Here is a 9,815-nt window from a genome sequence, read left to right on the forward strand (position 1 = left end):
AGGCCGTCTGTCCTTCTGTGTCCAATGCGTCTGTCTGCGAGGAGCCAGCGAGTCCAAAAAAGTCAAACTCCCTTTTTAGGGTTTGGGAAAGTTTTCAAAACTTCTTGCTGAAAGCGAGTTTTTACTTTCCTTTGGCCACACCCCCTCCTCTCAACTTTGGACCAATCACCAATCAACTTCGGGGAGTTGTAACCAATCAAAGCCAGGAGCGCTAAGAACACGGCGGCGCTAAGACCCGACAGTTCCACACAGAACTGGGATTTGGAGCTTTGCGTCTTAATGCGAAAAGGGTTTTATATTGTTGTTGTTGTTATATTTTAAATTATGGTTTTTATTTTCCTGTTTTATTGGATGTAATAAGATATCTAAAGAATCAAAACTAAAATATTTTAGGCTGACATTTTGCTAAACCATTGTTCGCCTTGAAACATGTTCAATCGAAAACAAATCCTGATAGTACTTGAAGTTATTTGACTACTAATTTAAGACCTGACCAGGACCACAAATCCAGGGAATCATTTGCTTAATAATGAATAATCCTGGGAAGAATTCGCTCCCCTTACTCCCGTTACAACTAAGATCCATATTTCTCTCATTCTGAGCAAATATTTAAAGTTTTGCTCTCACTGTGTTAATTAAATGATAATTAATCACCAACAGTCATTTGTCTGCTTCCCAAACGCCTGACAAGAATTAACTGTGAGATTTTTTTTTAATTAAGATTAAACTGAATTTCACCTTTCCTCATAGTCGGTGAATAAATGCTGTGTCTGCGCAGAAGTGAAATGGAAAAATATAGGAATAATCCGAGTATTCGAACGGTATTGAGAAATCATTTTTACTATTTCAAGCTATTTCTCTTTCTCCAAAGGCAGGGATCTCCTCCTTCCAGGGATTGGGAAAATAGGAATACCCAATATGCATGTAGATCATCTTGTCTACTTTTCACTTATCGCGGGTGCAAAAACTGGGAACGCCGCTTTACCTTTTTCTACCTTTTGTCAAAGAACAAGACAGCCTTTGACAAATAACTTGCGTTTCTAGTAGATGTTCATTTAAAAACCAAATCATCCACAACTTCTGTCTGGTGCTAACCTAAGAGAACGTGGCTGGGGACTAAGGAGATCTGGATAACTTTTCCGCAGTAGAAAGAAATTCGACTTACTGGTTTCTATAATGGTTCCATTAGAGACAATTAAGATCGGGTTAATTAGCGAAGCAACCTGGCAAAGTGTAAATTGGAAGTTTTGCAGGACTGCTAAGAACTACTCCGGGTTGATTATGCAAACAACTGATCTCTAAAGCAAACAAATGTTTTCCTGGAGAAAGTCCCTAACCACCTTTCCTCCCGAAATCCCTTTGGGATCCAAATATTGAGAGTAGCTGGAGGGTGGGATTCAAAGTTGAATTGATGGAAATAACAGGGTTATAAATTCTTTACACGCCCATACCTTTAAACAGAGATTCTTGGGTTCTATTCTGTTCTTTGTCCTAACCTACAAATATTCAGCTCTGTTCCCTTCTCTTTTCACCCCCAGCCCCACAAACACACACAAATCACCCTTTGGCAATTTGTTTACGCGTGTGTTTATTTTATTAGCATTAGTCCCATCACACCTTTGCTAATGTGAGCTTCTTCCCTCCTTTCCCCTAGAAGTCTCTGGCGGGAAGGGTGAAATGTCAGGCTCTTTCTGAGCGAGGTTATCTGTTCTTTGTGATGTGTGTAGATAAATCGCTCCTACTTATTGCTGTAGTGCATAGTCAGCTCTTTCTACAATTGAATTTTCCATTCCACAAGAAATGTATAGCACCTACCCTTCACTCCCGAGAGGCACAGAGGTGGATAACAGATATTGGGAAAACAATTTCTTTTTTCCTTTTTAAATAAAAAGATATATAGAAAAAAGATGAGGGAAGAGATTTTTTTTTCTTTTCTAATGAAATGCCCCCACTGATAAAGGTAAAATAATGGAGAAAGAATTTACATCGAGTTCTTGATATGTTGAACACTGTCCTTCAGATATTTTTTTTATGGGAGGTAGGAGTACTTTCTTTAACTTGACACTTTTTTTGCAACGAAGGAAATTAAAATTTCTTTAATTACTGAGCTCCCAGTTCATAAGCAAAGAGCATAAGAGAAAAAAATTCTTTTCCCCCTGAACCTTCTCCTTCCCCATGGTCAACATCACCACATTTAGTGATGGAATTTTAAAGTCGATTCTCAAAATAAATTCAACTCTAGTGAATAATAGTGCCTTTCTCATGTAGTCTGTGTCAGGCACCCTGAATTCTCCGGGAATTTTCACTGGAAATGCAAAAATATTGATTGATAAACACTCCTGGTTTGGAGACTTCCTGAAATATTATTTTCTCTCATTTTACGAGGTGTTTTCTAACAAATAGCTTTATCACATCATACCTCCTATCCCCAGCAAACGTCCTACCCCCCTCAAAAAATGTAACAGCTGTGGAAAGTACACGGCAAGTTTGCATTTTGCTAGTTTTAAACTAATATAATGTTAAAAGTAGAAAGCTCAGTTGCCATAAGAGAGGTAAGGGAGGGGGATCCCTACCACCAAGAAACTAAGAGACCAAAAAGGTGAGAGAGACATAGTCCTTTTCCCCTGGAATTAGTTCTCTCCAAGTCTCAGTAGGACTCCAAGAAAGATGTTTATTCAGGTTATTAAAACAACACATTCCCCACACCTGGAGCTCACAAAAGCTATGCTTTCGACCTTTTTATTTAATCTACATGGCAACTTAGAGAATTTCAGAACTAGCAATTGGCATTGGAGTCATTTAGTCCATTTTACTTAAAAAAAAAAACTGGGGGGTGGGGAGAGACAACAAACTTCTGCCTCTCTGTAGAGGTGAATGACTTGCCTAAGGTCATACAGGTAGTTGTAGAGTTGGTTATGAAAATTAGGTCTCCTGGCTCCACGGCCAAGTCTCCTTTTCACATCACGCTGACATTGTCCACGAAATGATTTCATGGGCTAATTTTCTTCCCCTTCCCTTGGAAGTTCCCTCCATGTGCTAAAAGGGGAATCCTACTCTAGAAGAATCATATGTGTCTAACACAACAAATACCTTTCAAACATTAACACCATTTCATTCCGGTCCCTGGACGCTTTCTCTTCCTTCTGTCTCCCTCTCAGCTTGGTAGCTGTTCACCTGAAGTTGTTTCAGTGGCTGACTTTCTGGGTGTTGGCGCCCCCCGGAGGGTAACCTGAGGTATACTACAATTGTGGGTAGAGGAGAGAACACCAAAGGTTTCTCTCGTCAAAATGAAGGTGCTGGCACCTTATGGATTTAGCTGGTAATGCACAATACCCGTCGAGGCTGCAGGAAAGACCATTCATTGCCTGTCAGTTTCTTCTTGGTTCAACGATTGTGTAAATTGCACAGAATGGATTAAAATCGGCTTCTTTTTCTCTAAAGGAAAAATCATACGATGTCCTTGCAAGTGTCTCTGGAACCAAGACAACCTTAAGAATCTCATAGAAAAGGAGGATGGGGGTGGGGAGGGGGGAGTCTAGGCATCGGTACCCAAATAAAACTAGAGTCATTACTAAGTGACTAGCTCCGAGGTTGGTCTTTGAGCCAACCGGAACTCGGGGAAACCTTTGCAGCTAAGCTGATCCAATTCCTTCATCAGTTTCCTCTCTTTGGAGCTGAAATGGGGGACCAAGCCTGGGAGAGTGCATATTGGCGAGCCGCATTGGGTGTAGGGCGCGGAGAACAAGGGTTTCTCGAAGCCTAATCAATGTCCTCCAAGTTCTGTCCTTTTTGCCGGGAACCCATTGGAGGAAGAATTGGGGGGAAGATCTTTTTCTGCTCGTTATGTTGCTTTATTTATACAAGCAGAAGAGGTTCTGACATGGATTTGAATTGCGAAACGCGGTTTTTCAGCTTCGGAGACATGTCCGCTTGAAGAGGAATTATGAGCAGGAAAGCATTCTAATCCCTTAACTTCAAACAACCAGATATTTCATTTAGCAAGACAGTGAAAAAAGTGCTGGTCTTGGAGTCGGAAGAACTGGATTCAAGTCCCGCTCCGATACATTCCCAAAACGACTCCAAACTACTGAATCTACCCTAATGGGGGTGAATAACACTGGCACTTCTCTGCTCCACTGGGATATTGTGAGGAAGGAGGATTGTAAACATTCAATAGCTATTGACTTGAGAATTCTTATTTTACGTTTAGGAAACACTCGACACATGTTCTTCCCACTCCTTACAAAACTCCCTTTTGCGTTCGCTGTTGCTAAAACCTCAGACCTCTTACTGTCGACCCCGTGAAGTTGCTCAGCGCATGTAGCCATCAGGGGCGAGTCTGCTTTCTCCATAATCCGTAACTATTTCTGCCTCTGTGAAAAAAGGTCTTTAAGAAGATGGCATCATTACTCTAGCTCCTCCCGAGGTCACCTGAACATCGGTCGTAAACTTAAGGTTTCACCAGCACCACCGCTTGATTTAGGGGGCCTTCTTTACATTGACAGCAACCCTTTTCTTCCCCCAAGTGATGAAACACAGGTACTCGAAGCTATGGTGTTTATTGGACCAGAGGGGAGTGAATGCATTGTGTAGGCAAACACAGTGGAGTTTGTTGTAAAAGTAACTGATTTCTCTGGGTCCAGGTTGTGTGGCTATACTAAGGTTAGTAGGATTCAGGAGACGGGGGAAAGGTTTTATTTAAATTCCTCCTGTACATTCTACAAACATGTTTTAACTTTCAGAAAATTAGAGATTCTTTAAATAATTAAAAAGGAAGCTGCTATCTAAAGGGTTACATCTATGCACAGAGGAACAAATATCCAAGTCATACCCCATAGGTGTGCATTCTAAATGCTTGCCTATAATTAGAATGGAGAAGTGCCTTTTGGAATATATAGAGATACAAAGATCATATGAGGTCATCTTTTATATAGCACTGCTTTGAAATCCTGCAATTAACTCCAGGGCTTAAAGAGATTCATTGTGGCCTCCAGGTACTAAGTTCTTGAGTGACAATGGTCAGAAAGACGCATTAGACCTCCCCCCTCCCCTTTCCTTCCCCTCTTCTCTCACTGTTTCCTGCCCCCTCATTGCCACGCTACAATTCCCTGGGTTTCAGAAGGAGGATGGAGGGGAACTGAGCTGAAAAGAGTATTTGTTTTTCCGTTTCAGAAAGGCCCCGTCCTTGGTGTCTGGAAGAAAGAAAACCTTCTCCCAAACAGTGTTCTGCAACCAGGGATAGGATCTGAATTAAATTAAGGAATCTTGAAGAGCATTTGAATTGAACCTAATTCTCTAAGTAACCAAAATGAATGTCAGACAGAAAATTAGGTCCTTAGCAAGGAAGATGCATGAACTTCAGGCCATTTAGTAAAAAAAAAGAAAGAGGCATCTACAGTGGTATCCAGCAAGTCATTCCCTCCCGCACCCATAGGGGAGGAACTCCCCCCACCCCAAGGAAATCAGACTGTGACCACTATTTAGTGATTACATGACAAGCATAAAAACAAGGCATTATACAATTATGAAATTATAGAATAAGAGAACAAATTAGAAATCATTTAATCCAGTCCTCTCATGTTAGAAGAAAAAAAAATAAGATCTAGATAAAGTAGTTAAGATCACATAATCAATGACATTTTTCTGACTTTTGATTTTGGCAAAATAACATTTTCATATGCATAAAAGACAAGTGCTAAAGAAATCTTCACCTGATTCATCATTAATGAGGATTATTAATAAATAATAATCTTCTACATGTTCATGGCACTTTATAGTTTGCAAAGTGCTATGACAAATATGACCTCATTTGCTTATAACAACGCTCTGATATTCACATGATGAAATCAAAACTATCAATAAGCACATGAAAAAGTGTTTTAAATCCCTCCTGATTAGAGAAATGAAAACAACTCTGAGGTACCACCTTACACCTAGCAGACTGGTCAATATGGCAACAAAGGAAAGTGATAAATTTTGGAGGGGATGTGGCAAAATTGGGACATACACTGCTGGTGGAGTTGTGAATTGGTCCAACCAATTTGGAGAACAATTTGTAATTATGGGAAAAGGGCTTTAAAAGAATGCCTACCCTTTGACCCAGTCATACCACTGTTGGGCTTATACCCCAAAGAGATAAGGAAAGAGACTTGCACAAAAATATTAATAGCTGCACTCTTTGTGGTGGCAAAAAAAAAATTGGAAAATGAGGGGGTGTCCATCAATTGGGGAATAACTAAACAAATTGTGGTATCTGATGGTGATTATTGTGATGAAAGGAATAATGAACTGGAGGATTTCTATATAATCTAGAAAAACCTCTAGGAATTGATGCAGAGTGAAAGGAGCAGAACCAGAACATTGTACACAGAGACTGATACATTATGGCACAATCGAATGTAATGGACTTTTCTACTAACAGTAATGCAATGACTCAGGACAATTCAGAGGAACTTATAAGAAAAAATGCTATCCGCATCCAGAGAAAAAACTTTAGGAGCAGAAACGAAGAAGAAAAACATATGATAGATCACATGGTTCTATATGGATATGATTAGGGTTTTGATGTTAAAATATCACTCTACTGCAAATATGAATAATATGGAAATAGGTTTTGAACAATGATACATGTATAACCAAGTAAAACTGCTTGTCAACTCTGGAAGAGGGGAGAGAAGGGGTGGTAGTGGTAATCATGAATCATTTAACCATGGAAAAATATTCGAAGTAAAAAAAGAAAATAAAAACAACCCTCTGAGGCAAGCAGTATCATGTCCACTTCACAAATGAAGCAACTGAGACTGAAAGAGATAAAAGAAGAGACTTCACCAAAATCAGGAGTCAGAAAGTAAAGTTGGGTCTCTAGCCTAAAGCTTTTAACTCTCTATCCATTGTTCTTTCTACTAATATATATGAAGATGTTAGCATAATTGAACCCAGAAGCTTAGTGTAAAACTTAGTGTCTCTAAACTAATAATCCTTAAAAAAATAAAGCAAAACAATAACTGAAGACAAGAGACTCCCTTATCTCTCCTCAAAGTTTTGCTTCATAAATTTACAGAGTTTAGCCTTTTCTTTGTATCTTCAATGCTTAGTCCAGTGCCAGGCACACATTTGGGTCTTAATAAATACTTGTGGTTTGACTGACTGTTCTTTCTCCCTGCACTCTTGAAAATTAATATTGCCAATGAAGGTTCAAAGGTCTTGATGAGATGAGCATCATACCTCACCCTCCTCTGTCTCATATTTCTTCAATAATGTCTGGATTGCCAATCTAGAATTGTCAGAGTTAATTAGAATCTGCAATTCATGATAAGATTATGATGTGAACTTGGATGAAGATTTTATAATTTTAGGGCATAGGATTTCAAACTGGAAGAGACTTTCAAGATCATTTAATCTGGCCCAGTGTTTTATATATAAAACATTTTATATAAATAAAAGTTAATTTGTTTGTCTACATCTGTCTATATTATTTTTTATGAATTAATCAATCAAATAAAAATTGAAAGAGTTGCTACCAAATGCCCTTTTAAAAAAATTCCCTTTTAAATAGAAAGGATTTCTGAGAGATTTCCACTTGAGAACTCTTTTTGAAAGAGTTAAAAGCAATCTCTTTCTAACACCACCTGCCTTTTGATATTGACACTGGCAACTTTTCCTTGGTGTCTTGTTACTAGTTTGAGGAGCTATGACAGATTGGATATATGGTATTTGAGCTATTGTTTAGAATTGTGTTACCTGCTAAGACAAACAGTTGCCTTAGCAAGAGTTTGGCCCTGGGTGATATTGTACCCTACATTAATACATTATTGATATTAGGAAACTGAGCTTTCTTGTACGAAAAAAAATTTTTTCCATAGCTTCTTTATTTTGCCTTCTTAAGAACTGACAATGTTGGCTTTCAGGAAAAGCTGAGCTTCTTTATGGCTGGCAAGCGCAAGCACAAGCGCCAAGTGCACACACGTTGCTCAAAATGAAGTCTAGCATGATTTGAATCATTCAAGTTAGTGATTCAGTGGCAGCAATACAGAGGGAAAAGAGACTAGAATCAAGATCAGTTAGGATATGTTTGCAAAGGTTCAGCTGAACAGCCCTAAGCTGTTCATGGCAGTGAGGGGTGGTATGTAGTAGGTTGGAAAGAAAATGACACCCTCCCCCTGAAGTGAGGGTATTAGAGTGATGATTTCTAAGGTCCCTTCTATCTTCAAGATTCCTGGTTCTATAGCTGATAAAAGACTTCCCAGACATACCTCAAAAGAATAAAGACCTAGTTTGGGTCAAGCAATGAAAATGGAAAAGAAAAAAAAAAGGCTAATTTTACCTTTATACACCTGATATTAATGGGCCAATCTGGGCAGTTTAATGAATGGAAATCATTGAATTTTCAGTCACTTAGTTCTGTTGCATATTAACTTGTAGCTGAGGAAGAGATGGTCTCTCTGGGCTTCAGGCTTCTCCTTGTTTAAAGGAAGCCCTTGCATCAGATAAATTCTGAAGTCTCTTCCAGTCCAAACACTTCCTTGATTCCTGAGTTTCAGTGTCATGTAAATACATGAGAAGTTTTACTTTAGCTGAAATCATCAGTAAATGTGGATACAATCAACATAAATGGCAGGTGAATTCTAAAGAGATTTCCATAGACAAGTGACTTAACTCCAATTGTCTAGCACTTACCAGTCTTCTGACTTGGAACAGATTAAGACAAAAAGTAAGGGTTGGAGTGAGAAAGAGAGAGAAAGGGGGTGGTGCTTAATGGAAAGACAACTTTTTAAAGTCAGACATTCTTTGTTTAGCTCCTCAATCCCATGTTACTGTGGGACCCTGGGTAAGCCCTTTCCTCTCTTAAAGCCTCAGTTTCTTAATTTGTAAAATCAGACATTTTGAATGGTTAATTTCTAAAATCCCCTCTGGCTCTGTAGTTTAGGTGGGGTTATGTAATGTATTCATTCCTCTGGCTATATTCATCTACCCTATTATTTATCAATCTATCTATACATCTAGCTAATTCATCTGCTGATTGCATATATTTAATCCCTATCATCTATTAATCTATATAATCTCATTTATTTATATATATTTAATTTATCTACCTATAGAAACTTCTATATCTTCCATCTAACCTCTCTCTTATCTACATATTCATCTTATCTATCTATTTATCAATTTATTGATCTGGCTATCTATTTACCTAGGTAATCTATTCACCTATTTTAACCATCTAACTTTTATTTAATTCTCTAACTTCTCTTTAATCTCTATCATCTATCTAATCTCATCTATAATCTATCTATTTATCTAGCTATCTATATCTGTCTCTGTTTATATATCTTTGTATTCTCATCTATAATCTATCTATTTATCTAGCTATCTATATCTGTCTCTGTTTATATATCTTTGTATGTATTTATATATTCATCATATATGAATCTATCTATAAATGATCTATCTGCATATCCCTCTCTAACTATGTATCTACATATGTGTATCTATGAATTTAGATTGTAATATCAACATATCTATACATCTCTATAAATGTATCTCTATCTTATCTATGTATGTATTTGTTTATATATCTATTTATGTATATATCTATGTATGTATACATTTATCTATATTTACGTTTATATATCTATTATCTATGTCTCTATGTATTTATCTGCCTGTCTGCTTTCTGTCCAGGCTGTCTGTTGTCTGTCTGTCTATCTATCTATCTATCCATCCATCTATCTATCTGTATGTGTGTGTGTATATATATATATATATATATATATATATATATATATATATATATACGTCCATCCATCCGTCTGTCT

This window comes from Gracilinanus agilis, chromosome 2 (genome assembly GCF_016433145.1).
Source record: "Gracilinanus agilis isolate LMUSP501 chromosome 2, AgileGrace, whole genome shotgun sequence".
NCBI classification, from domain to species: domain Eukaryota; kingdom Metazoa; phylum Chordata; class Mammalia; order Didelphimorphia; family Didelphidae; genus Gracilinanus; species Gracilinanus agilis.